The 21,713-nt window shown below is 37.2% G+C and overlaps 1 long non-coding RNA gene across 2 annotated transcripts in view; it reads right to left on the bottom strand.

The window, feature by feature from the left end:
• Window positions 1-21,713, bottom strand: part of LOC122185475 — a 219,364-nt gene that overhangs the window by 113,026 nt on the left and 84,625 nt on the right. For both annotated transcript variants that reach the window (XR_006180879.1, XR_006180878.1), the window contains exon 2: window positions 21,369-21,422. This is a non-coding gene — a long non-coding RNA (uncharacterized LOC122185475). The remainder of the gene's footprint in view (window positions 1-21,368; window positions 21,423-21,713) is intronic.

The following is a 21,713-nucleotide window of genomic DNA, read 5'->3' as shown; positions in this document are numbered from 1 at the left end:
ACTGAAAAAAATCTGATATTTCTACTATGCAGAATTAGCAAAGGTAATATATTACAGCAAAAAAAAAAAAAAAAAGTGATTAGGCTCACTGATGTCTTCTATAGAGGATAAAAATGCAAACGTTAAATGAAAACTGGTAAGTTAAAATGTACTTTTCATAGTCGGCTATTATGTTATGTCCAGAAGCTACAGCTGAGCCGATTAGAACATTTACTGACATTAAAACAATGTAGACTAATACATAGCTGAAGAGTTATTAGTCTACCATAGCTGAACGCATTATCCAACAATAAAACCACAGTCTATTTATAGTAATTCTATTTGTATTAGAAAGATGTTTGAAATTGTGCGATTTAACTCACTCTTCCATCACTTTCCATTTTAACCAGAAAAGTATTATTTCAAAGCATTTTCCATCCATTTCAAATAAATCTGCAAAAAAAATTAGGGCTACAATTTGCTTGAATTCTGCTTCTTTTAAATGCATGTTAAATTTTGTTTATGAATAATAACACCTTATTCTACACAGTAATTCTACATAGATTGTAGCATCATTTCTGTTCAGATCCTATCATCTGAAGATGATGCGTTATCTCTGCAAGAAATAATACTTGCTTCACTAGATTAGGGCAGAAACATCAGTTTTGCTCACGGTAAAAAAACAAAGCACAATAAAAAGGTCCAATCCAGTAACAGGCTGAGGGCTCTCAGCTCCTAACGAAGCAAACAGGAACCGAAAATACTCAGCCATCATCTTGTAGGATCTGGCCCTAAGCACTCGTGAACATGCTGTGGAAAGCCTCTCTGACTTCAGCGGAGTAAAATTGGAAAGAAAACAATTTTCTTGTACCGCGGTCTTGCCTGTTTCAATTATCAGTGTCTGATCTTGCAAGGCATCAAGCACCCTCCTGTGAAGCCCTCCAGCTCCCACAGAAATCATCAAAGGGAGCTAAGGGTACTCACTGCCAGGCAGGACTGGACCCAGAGAGCAGAAAGCCACGTGGAAGCACGGGCTAGCTCTAGCCAACCACCATCCCCTCAACAATAGCATCTTGTTACTGACACCAGAGAGTTACATTTACTGTACTTTGATATTACACTTTGGTTTAAGTAAAAACACACTATGCTGAAACTAAACATATTATCACTGCACCTCAGTCTTGGACAGAAATACTGGTAAATGCATGACCCACATAAATGCTCCATTTAACTTTAGGAATGATCTGTAATATTATTTACAACAGTGGTATTAGAAGTAACAATCATCCAACTGATTAACTTGAAAATGTTGTTGAATTGTCACCTAATTAATAATGTTTATCTAAAGTAATCTGAATCTGTTTTTACATATCCAGTAAAACAGTGATCTGGCAGGTTAGAAAAGTAAGCATGCAAACATGGCTTAAGGTAGGGAGACTGCATGAGGCTGTCCAGCAAACATCTCTGAAGTATAAACTAATATGTTTTCAGGTGAATTTTATGAAATACTTGGAGAGTTTGTGCACACAGAGTTGTTAAGCTACCTGTGCTATAAAGTCAATTTAGCACTGTAGACACAAGTATGCCAAATTATAAGCAGAACTACCTATGATACACTGTTACACTCCAGTGGGATATGGTTAAGATGAACAGATTTCTTGAATTTTTCATTGGCTTGGCCTTTCACCACAGTTGGCATAGCACAGAACGCTTTGGAAAATGGACATTTTATTTAATCTGTTCTTTTTTTTCCCCTGAAGATCCCTTGGAGATTCTTTGGAGTGAGATACATCCCTGGAGAATGCTAGTGAAGTAGAGACCACCAAATGGCCTCTGGATTTTCTTGTTCCTTCTTTTATTTCAAGTAGAATTGTTTTGATTATTTCAAAATATCCAAACCTTTAGTTTCTACATTTTTTCCCACCACCCCATTAAAAAAAAAAAAAAAAAAAAAAACATAAAAAAACACCCCATAACAACAAAATACTGGAAACTTTTGAAAAAATTTGATTATTCTAGCTCAGCCTATGGGATTTTAAGGGCACTTTTCAAAACACTGAAATACACTGAAGCATATGAGATTTCACAGAAGTTTTCAATCCAAATTTTAAGCTCCTTCCATTTCCTACAGTCAGCCATTATCGTAAGATGATGGTCAGTACTGTACACAGAAAACCTATGTCACAGTCAACTCCCAAGTGCACAAGATATTGGGAAATATCAGTGTTAATATTTATCCATTAATTCCACTGAGATTATGAAAGTTGTTAAGAGAAAGTAACAAAACCCACTATATCCTGTGTGTATCTTTTTGTTTATCTGCATCCACATTGCTGACATGAAGCACACGTCACTGTACCTGTACATAATTGCATAAAATCATGAAAGACTACTACTAGCCTTATAATCATGATATTTAAACATTACAGCTGCTGGCTCATTCCCACAATATAATGACTGACTGCCACTAACAGCTGATTATTATCATGAGACTGGGGCAGCTACTGCCATGAATCCAATTCAGTAGTGCTTAGAAAGAGTAAAAATCCAGCTTTACTGAAATTATTAGAAAAAAATCAATGCAAATTAATCTCAGCAGCAAGTATGGAGCTAAGGTACTAAAAGAAGCAAAGCAGAATTTCCAATACAGCTACTACGTATTACAGAGGATGACTGCAGCAAGGCAGAATGAAGTTTTCCTTTCCTCACAAAAGTGATCAGTGCTGTTTGGGTTTCTTTGCAGACAGACAAAATTAAAATGAACTCTGCATTTATGGATGAGATTCTCAGATGGTGGAAACTGTATCTGACTGCTTTTTACGACAATTATAGTATTTGAGTCCCTCAAAAGAGCTAAAATGCAAAAGATAAGCATATGGCAGAAACACTGTTCAACAAAATCAGAAATGTCACCTAGTTGATGGCTAAAGCCCTTCCACTGAAACACCAGTGAGAACGCTGTGAGGAACCCTCAATAAAACACATTTTAGAACTCATATCTTTTTGTTCCCTAAAATTCACCAAGAGCTGCTAACCACAGGTGTCAGTTCAGTCTTAAGAGGACCCTGCAAAACGGTGGAATCTCAGAGGAACGACTGGCAGCAACGACAGTCTGCTCACCTTGCTCCTCTGTTTCTCCACACACGTTGGGCAGAGCACGCTGAGCACTGCAGGCCTTAAACAGATCCATCACATCCTTAGGTACATCTCCCTATTCACTTAATGTTAGCCTATTTATTCTAGTGTGTTTCCTAAACAGTTCATGGGAGCAAGCGATCTCTGCCCTTTAGGAACTATCTCTGAATACTTAATCTGCTCTACTGTTAGGACTCTACTTTCCTGCTAGATTTGAAAGATCCGACAAAGCTGACAATGCCTTGCAGAAAACAGCAGCATAAGACCTGCCATCCTCCTTGGACATACAGTCTGCATCCACCTCATTTGTCTCACAAAACGGTGACACCGCAATAGCATCTTTCAAATAAAACATAACTTACTTATAAATCCTTTTCTCTAGGAGTCCTAATTCTACATTTCATTAGTCAGCTTTATGCACTTGTTTCATGGAAAATATAGCCTAATTTTGTTGATCTTTTTTCTCTTTAGCTCCCCTTTAAAATATGCTACATACAATGTTTATCTTTGATCAGACTTATTCAGCAGATAGTCACAGCTTTTGTTTTTAAAAAGTGACCAGAGAATTGGTTTGCTATCAAGCGTATAGTTAAGATGCTTCATACAGCCCTGTTTTTCTGTACTTCTCTCATTCTCTGCCAACTGGTACCTCAGTCTTATTGGTATCCAATAATAAGCCCGATTACAGCTAGCCCTAGGAGACATGACAAAAAGAGAGTCCTCATCTTGCATTAATTGCTCGTATTGAAACTATGCCACATCTCTCGAAGCTAGATGTTGCTTAGTATCCCTTTGATATGATAATGACATGCTTCTTAGCAGATGAATATGCAAATTAAAAGCAGTAATTTGGTGGCATGCACCTGCTGACACTGCACTACTATGCTTATGTGCTCCTCTGTAACACTGCAGCTACACAAAAGCATCACAGAGGTAAAATTAAATTCTAATGTCGTATATATTAAACAGATGCTTCCACTTTTCTTTGTATATCTACTTTTTTTTTTTTTTTTTTTTTTTTTTAAACAGAATTTGCTATTGGAATCTCAGTTCTCCCTTCATGCAATTAGTGGACATTTATGTGTCATACACAGAAATGTACTTGGAGCTATTTAAGGGCTCTGTTTTTAAAGAAATGGTTTACACCAACTGCACTCTCAAAGAGATTTTTTTCTCTTCCTAGCAGAGAGGCAGAGGATTTTAATCTTCATGCACAAAAGACCTTCATTCATAAAAGAAATGCACACTTGAACGTGGTAGCTTGTGACAGAAAATTTCTGTAGTCAAGATACTGAAGATCCAAACTTTCTGATACCGATCATGGAAATTTTCTAGCAGGTTCTCTGAATAAGCAACGTGCATTAAGCACACCGAGCCAGCTCACGCCCTCAGGTGCGTACTGGAAGTTTTTTTGTATACGTTAAGGTGTTCAACATGAACACCAGGCTTCTGCCAGGCTGCTCAGGATCACTGTTAAACTGAAGGTGCTGGCCAGGAGTGCACAGCTAACCACAGCTCCATGAGCTCACAGCTAACCACAGCTCCATGAGCTCACTGGCAGCTGAAAACGCTCACTCCTGAGAGGAGTACTAAATGACCCATAGGAGCCACTCATAAGAAAAAAACTACCATTTCCAGACGAGTAAAGATACAAGTACTCACATGTTACCAAGCTCAGTTAAGCCTCTTTACTATCACTAGGCAACTGAAGGAATTGAACTGATATTTCATCGGAATGCAAAAGACTAAAGGAGGCCAGGAAAAAAAATCATTTCCTATTAATGTATACAATTCAGGAAACACATACTGTGCATTTTCCAAAACAGAGAAGTAACACAAACTCAACAAAAAGGTAACTTTGGTTTTAAGAGGTTCCTCAGCTCTTTCTTGGGCACATCTACAGCTGAAGGGCTAAATTCCTCCACAGTTGCATGTGACTGGTGTAAGGTGAGCTCGTTCTCTGGCAAGTGGGCAGCCCATCTTTATGGCTGTTGTTGACTGTATGCACACAGTCACCATTTGGGTGTTACAAAGAATGCTCTTCTTGTCTCTTTGCTAGAATACCTACATCAGAGAAGTAATATTATTTCTCCTGGTCACATTTTATTGCCTCCAGACTTTAATCCCACTTTCTTTACTACTTAATTTGCTATTTTCATGTCATCAATGTAAAATAATTTTTAATTTAATAATTCTACTATAACATATGTACTAGTTTCCTCCTGAACAAGACTGCAAGAAAGACTGAAAATATGAGGAATTTAAATGGGAAGAAACTGTGTGCTTGAGATGCATACACTAAATGACAGTTACAAAATTAGCAAACTTTATGCACATGAGAAGGGTGTCCTCGTGTCAATACTGACACTGTCATGGGCAGTGAGGCTTCTTTCTCTTACTCACAAGAGAAATAAATGGTATCAGATTTCTATGATGATTATTTCCATGAAGACTAGAATAAAACAACCTCACACAAAATAATGCAGTTCATACAGAAAAACAAATGAGATTCAAGAATAAAAGAACTTGTGTTAAAATAGATCACAGTATGAAAATAAAAGAGAATTTAGTAAAACATACAGTTTTCTGGGCACTATTTAGATGCAAAGGGCCAAATTCTGTACTGATTTATGCTGGATGCAGCCATGCTAAAATGAATGCATCTACATAAGGCTTCATATAAACAGTAAACAAACTGTTGACCACATCAGATAAGCAGAAATATATACACATGTTCAGATACACACATACAGAGCTGTGCACCCATGACAGAAGTAACAAAGGCCTAATAAGAAATTCTCCTAAGAACATTAGATCTTTTTCTCTGAGAAATACTAGATTACTTCTCTTTATAATTTTGAGAGCTTTATACAGAACAGAATCTTACTCTTACACACACTGCGTCAAGAGGTTTCTTCAGATGACTGCTACATATGACTACAGCACTACAATATCTAATCATTATTGTTGACCATTATGTTTCTTTGCTAACCATATATAATTTTCCTTGGTATCACTTCCAAGGTTCTCTCTCCCAATGAATATTCATTAATGAATCATCTTTCTCTTTTTTTTTTTTTTTTTTTCCCCAGCAAGTTTCATTATTCTTGGGTTTTATTTAGATCTACATCATATCTACATCATATCTACGTACTGGATTTTAGTGGTTCATTATACCTTATATTTTCTATGATTCAGTATGGTTTGTGATAGCAGTGGCTATGGAAGGACGGTTGAATTAGATGATCTTGCAGGTTGTTTCCAACCTTGTGATTCTATGACCTACAGCCCTTTTTTGATTTTGTACAATATAATTCCATTTTACCTATCTTCAAGTAACAGTGAAGTACTTCTTCAGGTCTTTAAGTAAATCCAATCTTACTCAAAGTCATTTCTAACTCCTTATTTCCTTACGATAATGCTTCTTATTTTCTTTCTATTTGTCAAGTATTTTTCAATCCTCGTGAGAGTGTCCAGATTACTAAATTCAGAAAAAAATATATCCTGTGACTAAAAGTTTTCTGCATAAAATCTGTCACACATCAATTACATAACTTCAACTTTTCATTCCCTTTAAAGTAGCATACTGCTATCAAAGATGAGCAATTCTTATCTCAAAGAAGGCAAGACAAGAAAACAAAACACTGGTATTCAGACAAAGCAAATAAATTAAAAAAGTAGGAAAAGTCTCTGGAAGTTCTTCCCTGTAGCCTCATTTCCACAGATGACCCTTTGTCTTTTTCTAAAATCGTTCCACATCAGCCCTTCTACCCCATTCTATGTTGTCAGAGAAGTGTAAAGTGCTTCATATATAGAGAGAATCTTCCCACAGCAGTTGTGCAGTTGAAGCTATGTGTTACTATCCTTTCAGTGTCTGTGTCTACTTCATCCCGAAGATGTGTACAAATACAATAATATCCACTTGCAATCACAAAAGACTGGAAGTTATGCTTTAACATTTGTAATTCCTTTTATAAAGCACATGTCGTTAACTCAGCAGCAGGGGGCATTAGAATTAACAGAAACAATAACTAAGCCAAATACCTCATTATGGGAAGGAAAGGCTGCAGTAAGGATGCTGAAATTACAGCTAGCCTTTCACCATAACCTAAACACAGCCGTGAGACTAACATCATCATCCCTAAAGCCTCAGGAATCACTACTGAAAACATTCCTTATGGATACACCACTTGAATTAAAGTCTCTGCTACAAAGAGCTTTTAAAGATGCTCTGGGAGGTAAAACTTCAGCTCTGCTGGCACCCACAGAGAAGTGATCCTCAGAATATCAAGAGTTTTCATGCTGTTAACAATTTGCCAGCAAAACAGAAGTCTATTAGCAAAGTGGCTTAGGGATTGATTCCCACAAAAATCCATGAGGAAAGACACTACTTTAACATGCCTGGGACATGATCAGATAGAGTACCAGGTCCCTAAATCATATTCAGAAATAAGCAAACGCTCGGCTCAAACAGTTAACACTGAAGTCCCTTTGGCACACTTGTAAAATATCCCAAGACCTCAGCTGTGTCCTTCTGCAACAGCTTAGGGCTCCAAGAAAACACAAAATCATGTAGTAGCAAATCTAAGTCAAAAAGATGTGCATGTCATGCCACAGTTGAGCATCAGCCAGACTAACATTATACCTGCAGCCAAAACTGGGAAAAGGCACTTCTCGTTGCTACAGGCACTTAGAAGCCAAAAGTAAACTAACAAAGAATCAAATTGGAATACTTCTTTCGATGCATTACTTTGAAGATGTTCCATACAATACTTGTATTTGCAGGCCAGTGGGGGCAAAGTATACTATTTCATGTGCCTGTAGACAGCTTTGCAGGGTAAACAAAAGTTTAGGTTCCTTTCAGCCAGTAATGGAATTTCGCATTAAGAAAGAATAACTTGAAAATAATCACATGACTTCAGTAGAAATGCTTATGTTACTCAAGAAATCAATCTTTAGAGACTAAGAGCCTCGTAATGTAATAACACTACTTGGTTTCAGCCCCTTATCTGTAGATCTTTTCTGCAGTAAAATGAAAACAGTAAGAATGTCAGATTGCCATTATCTGTCAGGAATTTGAGCAGGAAAACAAAACAGGTTTAGCACAGTGATGAACAGTTGTGACAAATCATCAGCATTTTCTCTAAATCCTCATCTCAAAGCAGTTTCATATTTCATCTTTAGACACTGCATTCCCTCTTACGTGAAACAAAACTTATCCAGTATTTTGCACTACGCTACCTTTGCACAGCTTATGGAGCACCTCAAGAATAAGTGAAACAGCTTCACCTTTTTTGTACGCCTCATGTTGACACCAGTCACAGTCTTTGGTTCAAAGCAGTTCATAATAACATATTTTTAATTACCATTATTTTAATTAACAGTACTTCTCAAAACTTCAGCCACATTACACTGCTGTTGACCTGGAAACTGAAAAAGGACGTAATAGAAGGATCCACAGGGACTGCTGTAAAGTGGAAATGTACAGAACACGAGCTCCTTAAGGGCAGAGAGGGTACAGCTTCAACTTTACCTAGTAAGACACCGAGTTTGGGGGTATTAAATGTTAATTTTCGTGTAATTTTAGTCCCTGTTGACAAAAAAAAAAAAATCACTGAAAGAGATGCTTCGCCTCTATAATCCACACTGCCTCAAAAGGCATTCTGCTGGGACTTAGGGATTTCTGGCTCCAATGACTTCAGTGTTTTGGCCACAACTCCACACTGCAGTGCAATCTAACAGCAGCAAATAATTCTCTTAAAAGAAAAAAAGTTCACATGCCTGCACTGCATATCCCTAGCATACATCTCTTATTTCTTCTGCTCCTCATTTGGGATGCGCAGAAAGGTCACAGTCTGAACAACATTATCTTTTCAGTTAATCTAAGAGTTAGGGCTAAGCTTCAAGAGAAACATATAGAGAACAGTTGGGAATCCCTGGTCCCTTTACGTTAGAGCCTTAAGTAAAATATAACAAAAATATCTTTTTATTGACTTAGAAAGAAGAGGAAACCACCAATATTCTGATAGGAGACACAGTACAGACCTTACCAAGCTCAATGAATTTCTGAACTTCCTTTATCAAAGCAGTAAGATAGAGAGTTTTTCCCTGTTCTCACACTTCAGCAAACCCACTACTGTTCAAACTGTTTTCTTTTGGAATCTAACAAACTTCTGAATGCAAAATCTAAATTGTCACATTAGAATTTCCATGTAGAGAAGCACAGAAATCTGCTACATTCCTACTTTTACAGGTTGCAGTATCTATGAACACTATGCCTGTTTTTTGTTTTTTTGCTTTGTTTTTTTTATGTTGATGTGAGTTGTAGTGTTTCTACTAAAATAAAAAGGAGCTTCTTTTATGGAAAGAAGCTTGAAGAAGAAAAGTTGTGTTTTCATTATTGCAGTAATAAACTGAACGCTATTTCCATACATCATGAGAATTACAAGCATTTGCCACATAAACATATATAATGCTATTCTGTGCCCCTTGATTTTGAAACTGCTGGTACCTTACTAACTAACCACACTGGCAGGAAGTTTGTAACAGTAAACCATACCGCATTAATACAATACAATATTAATTAATGTAAACAGCTTAGCCTCAGAGCTGTCACCTAGTAAGTGAATGCACAATGACACACTGCTACTAATTCACTGTCAGTAGCAAAGCTGTACACAAATAATCCTCTAGGCTGTTTCTTATCGCAAAAAATGAGAGTAAAAACTGTGTGACCACTCAGTCGACAGCAGAGCGTTTGTCCAACATGATGTCAGATTCTGTTATTTGTCTTTTTTTTTTTTTTGGCACCCTTTGCTCAAACTAATTGATGGTGCTTCCGCTGAAATGTCATAGCCTTGTGATTTCTTGTCAGCTTTACTGACCTCTTTTTAGCTTTGAGTTTCACATTTTAAGGAGTGAGAATTAGACAAGCATGCTTCACAGTTTAGCCCACCCACACATCCCTGAGCCAACAATTCTTCAAGTGTGTGGGTTCACCACACATGAGCTCCACCTGACTGATTTTTACCTGGTGCGTGACCTTCAATTGAAAATTCCAACAGCATGCAACTTGTCTTTGGCAAATGAATTGTAAGTACGCCAGCTGCCAGATGTCTTCATTTTAAAACACCTTCAAAACTGCTTTCTGGCATTGATCCATAGGCAAACAAGCTTAGCTGTAGCTGTAATTTCTATTCTGTGTGCAAAAAAGGGGAGGAAACCTAAGATGTGTTGCTTTACATCTCTAAGAACAATACAAGGAATGGGGAAAAAAAAAACCAACTCATTACCGATGTGCTACATATTTTCGGGAAGAGTTTTTCCAGTACACAGAGCGTATCCAAAATTTACATAAATATTCACCCTAATGAAATGGTTGCTTGAAGTAACATAGTTCTGAACAAAGGGATTCTCTTTGTACCATGAAAATTAATGCCTGTGCTTCCAAATGTGGCCTAGCCAACCTATTTTGCCTAAGATTTACAAAAACTGCTTGGCAAAACCATTTGAAGGTAGAGATCTTAATTAAATCTGTTCACAAGACTTGAGATCACATGTTTTCAATTACATTTATTCTATTCTGTTTTTCTGGCTGTTTGTTTTCTTTCAGAATCTGAAATTCATCCTTGTTCACCGTAAGTTTCAGTGCCATTGGCAGATCTTTAGAACAAATCTGTGCGTGTTTGTTGTTTGCTTGGAACCATGACAAATTCCTATCATGAAAAATGGCAATTTCCATTTACTCTCCTTTCAATATCTAGATTTGCCATATTCTACATATTGGATCACTCATACAGCCCCGGAGCCTAAAATGATTGAGAATCGTTCCTTCTCATGCCAAACAAATTCTTGCTGCACACAAAAATCTCTACTTTCTGCCATCAGACCATTAATTACTGGCTCACTGATCAGTGGCCCAGTCACATATACACAGCTTACACGTGATGTGTTTACTTTGGTTCTCTACTGCATTCTTATGGCCTTAATTCTACATATGGTCATAAATAAAAGAGCTAGGACTAAAAATTACAGTGGAAAGACATTAAATAAGATTCAGAGTTGGAAAGCAAATTTTTTAATGGTAATTAACAGCACTGACCATCACAATAACAAATGCATTTTTTAAGAAGCTTAGCACACGTGGGTTTTGAACCCTAGCTGACATTGCAACAAAGACCACTTCAGTACATACAACAAGGAGCTGCCATCTATGGCCAACCAAAGAGGAATGCAGAGCAACATAACCAGACGAAGTGGCACTCTCTGCTGGAACTCATACTAACTATGATAGCATATAAATGACAAAATACATTTGCCATGCCTCTATTTCCCTTGAGTCAAGAAGCTGTAGATATGCTAAATGAAAAACAAACAAACAAAAAACAAAACAAGGTATGGAATTTCATGTACGCAACACCCTGAAATACTCCAGCTACTGCAGAGTAAGAAACCTCTTTCACAGATCAGCAATCTACTAAATGCACGTAGTATGAATGAGTATCTCAAAGCAACTTCTGAGATGCAGAAAACAATATTTTGAAGGCCAGATGGTGGTTTTGGTGACCAGCATCACCATCTTGAACTTCTGCTTCTGGATGAACACATTACGTTCCCTTAGAGCCAAGCTGAATCACCATGCTCCTTCTTCTTTGGAATTTGAAAATAAAACACAGCAAAATGTCATTTCCCCCCCAATTTTGATAAGGAACATCCTCTTCCTCCCATCCATTCACAATGGCTGTGAATCAGCATAGTTCCACATAAGGCAATGGAAGTAGTCTGATTTACTCCACTGAACAATTAATATCTCGCAGATGATCACAATTTAAAAGCACAGTTAAACAAATGCTGCCATACAACTTTTCACAGAACGCAGGCAGCTATTTCAGAAATGTTTCAGCTTACATTCAAATTATACTTGAAAATACTAAGACCTATTACATAGCCTATCCTGTTTAACAACACCCACTAGCCTATTCTGCCAGCAGAGCAGCCTTACAGGAATACCTCCGCAGCTAAGCAAACTGTTCTTGAAGTTCTGTACATGCTGGCACACTCCTTTTCATTTAATGAAAATAAATCCAGCTCTAACAAGAACCATGTATAACCTTGTCAGTGGTCAATAATAGACAAAAATGTTTGTTTTTATTTTTCCACATACTTGTTCTTCATCACTGTCTCTCTATGATGACTTAAGAATGGCTGAAGGCAATACGCTGCTACAACCAGCTGATATGAACCTCAGTATTCTTGATTTTGATTTCTAAAAAATCATAAAAATAAATAGTAATAATACTGTGTATATATATTTACAAAAAGATATTCTAAAACAATCCATACTTGAGTTCCAAGTTTACTTCCTGATCTTTGTCTGAATAAAAAATCACATTTTCCTTCTCTCGGTCACATTTACACATGCCAGTTAATACTCACTTCCTTCAGTCCCTTTGCTTTTTCACTGCCATCCCCACTACTGATGGAATCCTGCATTCTTACACTTTTCCTGCAGCAAGACTGCAGTCAATATCTAAAATGCACATTTTATGTATCTGCCAACAGAGCGATATAAGTCATCCATTTTCAGGTAGATAAAACACATCTGTAAGATACATAGCTTGATGGCACTTGAACAACTCACATAGTATACTACCTTGTCAAAAGTAATCATACATGCTTTCTTAAAATCATAAATAAAACGAGAGCCCTAAAAGCTGAGTTTGAACCTTTGTCTACTAATGCTTTCTCACTGCTTGCCCGTGAAGATGGTCAACCAAAGCAAAACTTCTGTCATGATCTATTAATAGAGAATAAGGATTAATGAAGGATTATGTCATAATGAGTCTGCCTGCAGAGTTGTTTCAGTTCTTGTCCTTTACTGCCAAAATACAGTTCTCATTTCCAACAAACAAAGTCTATCTGAGAGAAAGCACAGAGCTCCTTTAGAACTGGAAAGTCCTGTGCATAATAATGAATGACTAACTCTTCTTTTGCCGAAGCGCTTCAGCACTTTCAGTGTCATAGGTCAAGGCAGTGATTCAGAGAGGGCCTGATCCTTATCTAAGCTTTTGCAACAAAATTAGAACGTGTTGTAGCCTTATTAAAGAAATGTTTGTTCCTCCATCACTGAAATGAAAAGAAAGCAGCTCAATGCAGTTTTGCAAATCACAGCAATACAGTGCTCAAGTTAACTGCTTTATTACAAATATTTAATTATTCTGTACGTTAAAGATCCTACCCTCATAAGACAAAATAAATAGTTTGCTTGATAATCTTTTGCATCTGCACGTGCATCAGAGGGCATTTTAATAAACAGACTGACACCAACAGCCTTCATGTCGAAAACGTTACCAGAAAAATCATCCTTTTGCCAAACTACTTCAACTCCAACGAGAGGAATAATAAAAAATGAAAAGGATTTTTTTCCCAAAACTAAGGAAATATCCCTTAAAATTTCAACACGCAGTTCCCCGTATATTTTCAACAGATATTGCATAAAGCGAATTTACATTCAGAATAAAGTTGGTCAAATTATACGCAGTGTTACTGTTTGCAGTAATTATCTGTATGGTGAAGAAGCATTTTTTCTCTAAGCTTTAACTGCAAAACTCCTCATGATTGAATTTAACTGTGCTAAGAAAATCTGTCTACACAATCTGCTTTTCTTTAAAGCATTTAAGGCAGTAGGGAAGGCTATTTTTAAATACACGGTAATGATTTAAATAATTAATTACAAGTCAGGTAACAGAAAGTAAAAAATGAGACCATTACATTACTCACTGAAGAGAGAATGGGCAAATTGAAATTCGATTTTTGTTAGATTAGCTACAGCAAAACAAAAGAAAAATGTAAATAAAGTTACACCTCATCTAAGTTGAACGTCGAATAAAATGCAACCAGAGAGTATATTGCACTGAAAAGCAGAATACTAATCTCCAAAATTAGAAGACTGATCAACTGGGATATGCATCAGAGATATTCATCAAAGCCTTGCAACAGCCTATCTCCATTTACTGTTTAGATACAGCTAATCTACATCATTAAATTGACCATTCAGTAACTGAAAATCTGCCATGTAGGTCCCGACTTTTCATAGAAGCTTTTAAATATGTATTCGGTAACTACAAAGTCCTGAATATATTTTCAGTCTTTTTATACTAAGATTTACAACTAATGACCTTAAGCAATGTCATGCATGTAAAACAAAATTATGAGACCACCCTGGTTTGAGCAGAATTAAGGTATAGAATCATACTTCATTCTCATTCAAATTTAGTAGGATAGAACAAAAAAAAAAAAAATCCATAGTAATATAGCTAAACCTATTTCATAGTTTTACTTTGTAAAACATGCCTCTTCACTTGTATTTTGCTATTACAGGCTCAATATAAGTAGACAATTATCTAAGCTTAATGCCAAGAATGATAATGCATTGAGCACATGCAAAATCCTTGTGCAACATCAACTACAGCCCGCAGGGATAAAACATTTATCAGTTGCTCCTTAGAGCACTAGTGGCTTGAAAATTTGGCTGTCCATGCCGACATTTAGTGAAATCATAGTTTTAGCTTCATTCAGAACCCAACACAGCGAAGCCTGATACCAGGATGACTCTGCTGGCAGCCTGCCTCCCTGTACCCACATGCACTGCAGGCTACTTTCTGTCCCACTACTTTCCATGAAAGAAGTCCTTTTACTTGACTGCAGTAGTTGGCACAGTGCCCCTTTCATGGACCAAACTAATCGTCATCTTGGATGTAACAAATTAGTACATTCTCAGAATAATAATAAGCATGGACATGAAAACACTATTGTTTTTACTTGGAAATGAAGTAACTACATTTTAGCTGGGTGACTTTTTCAGATCAGCACTGCAGGCAAAAATAAATCTTATAAAAAGAATGGACAATTACAGGAGATATGAGACACAGCTTTTGCTGTGGGTTCAGAATTAAAGAGCTGCTTCTCGTGCTGCCTGAAGAATGCACTGTAAATAAAATCGTGAATATCGAATGATTTGTTCACTTCAAGAAGAACTGGCTTTGGATAGAGCTACTTGGTTTACAACTAATATTCTGCCTCTAAAGTACAGAAACGCTTAACAAGGCTCTATTAATATTAAAATTAAGTGCTTTACAAAATATATTGAAAACACAAAATACAGAGTAATGCAAGAATCAGGCTAAACATGGAATAAAGTTGCGTACTTTTGGAATGTAAAATAAAGTTTGGTATTGTGAAGTGTATCTCTAACTAAAAATAATGTTCATAAATCACAGCACACTCGCCGTTTCATCTGAGTGCTCTGCATTTTCGCTAAGGCCATGCACATTTAATCACACACCATCCTTTAAAATCAGTATTGCAGATCAGATTTGGTGATGCCATTTTAAAGAGCTGATAAAGTAAATTCTCCCCATTGTTCTCGGCACAGATAGCCAAGGCCAAGTTCTTAGAAAAGTACGAATAATTACAACTTTTCTGTATCATAGCCCAGTACAGTAAGAGCTTTCTTGCCAAACTGTGATATGGAACGTTAACAGGGATTTGAATGCAAGTTCCTCCTTTACTGTGTAACTCCTTAGAAGCAGATAAGACTAAATTAGTGTTAAGTGCGGACAAGTATGAAAGATTAAAACAAGTATCTCTGTAAATAAGCTCCATATGTTTCCGTTTCATATCACGTTCAGTCTGTGATATAAAATTCCAATATATATCACATATATGGGAAAAATACTGAGCTGGAAACATTTTAAATAATCCCAGCTATTTTATGTGAAAATGTAACAGTTTTGCTAAACTTTCTGGTTCACATGAGTCCAAGAATATCTCATTATAAATGGAGACAGTCCTGAAAAAGCAATCAAGCATGACTAAAAAGATCACTCTTTTACACAAAAAAATAGCCTTCTTATTTTACCCTTTGTTGGAAAGACATTTGGCCAGCCACAGGGGAAATACATAATCTACTTTTATATTCAAATAATATATTTCAAAATTCTATGCATACAAGGACCTTAAAACAATTCTGGGTGGAATACATGAGACATGGGTTTATGCGATCCTAATAACTGAATTGCTGACATGGGCTGACAATTACTGGGAGGTTGTTTGTTTGTTTCTGTTACTTTAAAGCATGCATACGAGGATTCTGTCCATTAGTTATTTCTGTTGCAACTCTGAAGTAAAATACCAATGGGAAGACATTGCAGTAAACCATCCAGGGAGATCCTGACCAGAGAAAGAAGTATCTCTTATGAGCAGTACGCAGATTTTCACAGAGATGTTGATTTTTAGAGTTACATTAATCTGAAGCTAAATTTTGATACAAGAAGCATTCTGCCACAATTCATATATTCATAGAACCTATTCAAAGAAGAGAATTTGTAGCTAATCTCTTCCAGAATTTCAAGGGCTAATGAATCAGCATCTTAATTTTAAGGATACTAATATGTCAGTGGTTCTGCAAGAAAATTGCTTTTCAAGGCAAAACTGCCAGGGTAAGAGTCAGGGAGGAGAGATGCAATTGATGTTTTTCACTGTACTTTAAACAAGACAACTGTTATTCAGTTTCTCAATGCCCAGGATTATGAAGATCAGAGTTCCACACACCCCAGAAGAGAAAAGCTTAGAGCAATTATAGTTCCCTTCTAAGTGCTGTAGCACTCGCTGTTGGTTTTCAACAAATAAGCAGCCTACACACATCTTTACTGCTTCATAGCTGTGTGAGGTTCACGCTCCTAAAACTCACCAATATCAAAAAGAAACAGCGAATTCAACTGACAAAACACCACCATCTTAAGCCCTGAATTTTATCACTTCTGAAAAGTTGAAATTTTTTCACATATTAGCTGGATATGTTCCCCTTACGCCTTTGCTGAGAAACAGGGAAGTTACAATATCAGGGCAAAGGACTGAGGAGTGAAATGTCAGTGTGACTTGCGCATTCATTGCTTCCTCTGGACCCTTTCAGCTTATACAGCAGAACAGGATGAATATTTGTGCTAACTACACATTTCAGCACAAAGAACCCAATTCAGAGAAAAAAAAAATCTCATGCCATCTATGGCGTCTGTGCACTTTAGAAAATACAATTATAAATGGTTTATTCATTCGCAGGGAAGAGCCTCTATGAGCGCTGTGCGAGCGACCTGCCCTGCTGGGTTTGATGAACCCGATCCAAAAAGCAGCAAGGGCATGGGCCTAACTTACACCGACTCTTGTTTACCCCCCCAAACACGTCATGTATTGAAGCACGGGCTGTGTGACCAAGATGGAACACACGATACACAACTGCACTTTAAAACTGGTACTGAGGGTTAAACAGCATAAAGACCCGAGCTGAAGGTGCATGGCTGGATGGACAAGTCAGAATGAAGATAAATTTACTGAAAACCATTCTCACATCTTTTGCAATTATTATTTTTAAATAGCAGTTACTGGTTTAGGAAAACAACTCTGTATGGATCCTACTTGCACATACAAAATGCTGTATTTATGATTCCTTATCTATTTGTGTATTCTACAAGCACTGAAAATCCCTCACAAATGCTCCTAAAAAAGAAAACAGACATAGCTGTACGTCCACAGCAGTTAATAGCACAGGCAGCTAATTAATTATGTACTTATGCGCGCAACCAGCTATTCATGCAAATTATACAAGCAGTTGAGTACACACTTGGTGCACACAGACACTTAATTGCCCAGAGTGCTGCAAGTCTTACCCAAGATTAAACATGTCATACCTAGCAGTTGCCGTGATCTAGATCCTCAGGACCCATAGATGAGTTTCCAGCTACCAGCAAGGCGAGCCTACCAGCAGCATTCAGAACAACCTTTTGCACTAATGCAGGTGCGCAATACCAAAGAAACAAAGGGGTTTTTTGTTTTTAATAAAAGTCTAGCAAAAATGATTTCTATTATACTCACAGGAAAACTAATTTGGCTTTTTTATGTCTTAAGTACCATTTGTAGACTTATGATGCACAAAACGCAAAAAAAGACGTGAGGGAAAAAAAAATTAAAACGTCTTTCTTTGATTATGTAACAGTGCAGCTCTCCCTCCTTGCCACTATCTCACTGATGCATTTTAAGTGCTATAAAAAGGTACTGTTTGAAGCCCGGCATAATTTTTTCCTGATGATGCCATTTGCTTCTGCAGGGCTAGAGGAAGAGCTGCTCCGTGTGCCCCCTCCTGGCTGCGGCCCCACTGCAGCCTCCAACCAGGGGCAAGGATGGCCACCACCATTTTCAGTGTACTCACAATAACATAAGCCAAAATGATTTTCAGAACAAAAACGTCGATGTTCATGGTTTCAGAAGGAATGCATTAAAATAAAGGTAAGTGGAACTTCTCATGGAAAGATCTACTAACATTTGATAAATTTTAAAGGACTGTTTTCACTTGCATCATATTAGCAGTTAGACTCAATGCAGGACACATTGTCATCAGTACCAATTCTACCCAACTACAAAAGAAAAAAGCTCCCATTGTTATTAATAAACAGCAGCATTTAGAAGCACAATCTAATGTAGACATCTGAGAGTCATTAGATGGAAGCAATAAGTCTAATACCATAGGAAACTTTGGGGGTAATGGCTCAAGGACAATAATTACATTGCTCTTTTTTGTAATGACTGTATACTTGAGATACAATAGTTTCACATGAAAATGTAAACTTCACATGCATAGCTTGCGTTTTCATCTTTATTCTTTAAATAGATGAGGCAAATCTAGACTAAAGCCAGAATATTTTATGACTACTTTGAGAAAAATCTCTCTTCTCATTTAGATAAAGAGAACTTGAAAGTTCACCATACAGTCAGAAACAAGGTTACTATTCTTTTGCTACTGGGAAGTGGATACCCAGCATCCAGAATGTGAAACAGAAGAAAGCTATAGGATTGAGGAAAAGAAAAGAAGAGGACATGAAGTAGAATCACAAAAGGCTGAGAAAGGGAAGGAGACTTGTGTACACCTTCATATGGAATGGAAGAGTATTTTTTCTCTTTTTCTTGATCCCCATAAAAGAAAACCCAGTTCAACCTGTGTAATCCAAAGGATGAGAGTTAAATCCAATGTAATTAATTGAAATTATTTTATTTGCAACTGTAATTTTGCTCTGAGCCTTTTTCTAGTGCTGAAGTCTAGACCTAATGAGCAATCCTTCTAACTGGTTTTAGCAATAAGGGATATGTGCATATCTTTGAATTTGATATCAGATATAATTGCCACAATGTTTAAATCCCTTGTATACAGGGGTCTTGCTAGAAAATATTTAATTCTTGACCTTTCTGATGACCCAAGTTTGTTTTCCTCTCACCCAAGTACCACCAGAGGAACAAGTACTAGCACTCCACACAGTTTTTCCAGACCAAAACAAACTGACTTCTAGCTACTCAAAGAGACAAAAAATATCCAAAACTGCAGACTTACACACAAAGTATGAATAAAAACTCCTTATGAAAACAGTGCCATCATCATAAATATTATTAACTTATGTACCTATTTGTCAAAGATAACTTTCGTGATGTGATACCTGGCGCATTGAAAGATTGCCACTATCCCAAAAGTCTTGGTTGCTCATGATTAACAATACCCACACATACAACCAGCTAATCAAGATCTACTTTTTTTTTTCTACAGCATGACAAGAAGGATGAAGAGAATACAGCTGAAATGCTTTACTCTGAAGCCAAGCTTTATGAATAATATTTTTTTGCCAAACTTGAACTGTAAAACTTCTCCTTCATCAGTGACCTCATATCTTGACATTTATTCACATTTGCAGATTAATCTAGACAAAGCACAGCAACAAACACACCCTTTTGAAGAAACGCTAGCATGATTTCCAGACTCATGAGCTATGAATTGATGAATTCATGCTCACTCTACACTCCATGTTACACACAACTGACTACATTTTGTGATGGAGCAGCTTCAGGCTCCTCTCCTGCTTCAGGATCCCAGATGCTAGAGCTGATCCTATGAACCACCACACTGGTATTCGAGATGCCTGACAGGGAAGAGGCCTTGTGTTGCACAACAGTAGAGGGACGAGGTATTCAGCAGAGCAATTTGTGCCTAGAAGCCACCTCAGTATGGCCCCCCAGCTGTGCCTGCACAGCACAGATGTGCTAGGTGAGGAGACCAGCAAAGCCAGCACATGGCACTGGGTGCACCCCTTACATGGTATGTGATAGCTTGGTCTAACACCCAGACACAACACACGATCCACACGTGAATTCCTGTATAGTGTTATGGAGACAGGAAAAGGTCAAGAGCTGCAAAGTTTAGACTCAAGAACTCTTTTTTTTTCCTGGAGAAATGGAAATTAGGTATTAAAGCAGTAGAGAAGATAAACCACTGCTCCCCTCCTCATTATCACATGGTTCAGAGCAGCCACATGATTACTCTAGGGTCCTAGCACAAAATCCACCTCTTGCAACTCAAACATGACTATTTCTGTAAATATTACATCAAATCTCACAGCTGTAATGACAAAATATGAGAAAAAATACCACAATCTTTTTCTCTAGTTATTTTTTTTTGTATGAAATAATACAAAATGAGGGAACACAAAATCACTCTTAACAACTTTATGCCCTTTTGTGATTTCCCCCCCCATATTTCAGAAAATCATTCTCCAGATGCCAAGCACTGCATAGGGTTACAGAAGGTCTAGGTGTCTGCATATCCCTCCAAGTAAAATGAATTTGCAATTGAAATTGACATTTTTAATTCTCTAATAGGTTGCTGGGATATTATCAGTACTCTTCCTGATTTAAAATTAGAAGCTGGCACGCTCACAGAAACACTACCTGCCCATACACACTGAGACAATGTTTGATGTGTTTCTACTCCAGGGCAGAAAGAATTAACTTTCAAAATCTTGCTTGCATTGATGAGTGGTCAGGGTGTCTTCACCCCAGTGCAGACATATACATTCTGCTAATACGAGGAAATGATTTTGGCTATCACTGCTGATAAGATTTTATCAGTATTCTCCATTGTTAATGTATGTTATCAGCCTTTGATAAAAATAAAAGACATAGAAACTATTTTGTTTGTTTAAGAGCAAACTCAGTAGCTTAACCATCCACTCCTTCACTAAGTGGATACACAGCCATGTTTAAAATAGAAATGTAAGAAAATCTTAGTAGCACTTTTCTGCGTTTATAATTGTAAGCAATATTGCAGGAAGTTTTCATGGAGCATGAACATTTAAAAAAAAAAAAAAAGCAAACAAACTCACTTTATGTTGCCTGTGCTGACTTATCTGGTTGACTTGGCATATTCTCCTTATCAGCTGCAAGAAACAGAGAAACCAAAAATTAATGGCTGGTCTTCTGGTCAGAGAATGGTTATACAAACTGCCTCCTTGCAACAACAAATTGTGCTTGTTTCATATCTTTCATAGAAGGGTCTCAAAGTAACAGATTACAGTTACACCTCATCCTTCCTAAGTAGCAGTGAATCAGCAGATGCTCAGCAACCTTGGAAAAAAACCTCTTTACAGGTTACTTACAGAATGGAGGGATAAAGATACAAGGTTTGGCCCTCTCTTTCCTTTTCTGACACTTTAGCTACAGTCATCTGA

The sequence above is a fragment of the Lagopus leucura genome, unplaced genomic scaffold (genome assembly GCF_019238085.1).
Source record: "Lagopus leucura isolate 7727_CA_CO unplaced genomic scaffold, USGS_WTPT01 Super-Scaffold_100029, whole genome shotgun sequence".
In the NCBI taxonomy this organism is placed as follows: domain Eukaryota; kingdom Metazoa; phylum Chordata; class Aves; order Galliformes; family Phasianidae; genus Lagopus; species Lagopus leucura.
Note: the sequence above shows the minus strand (reverse complement) of the source record. Positions and strands in the feature narration are given on the sequence as shown.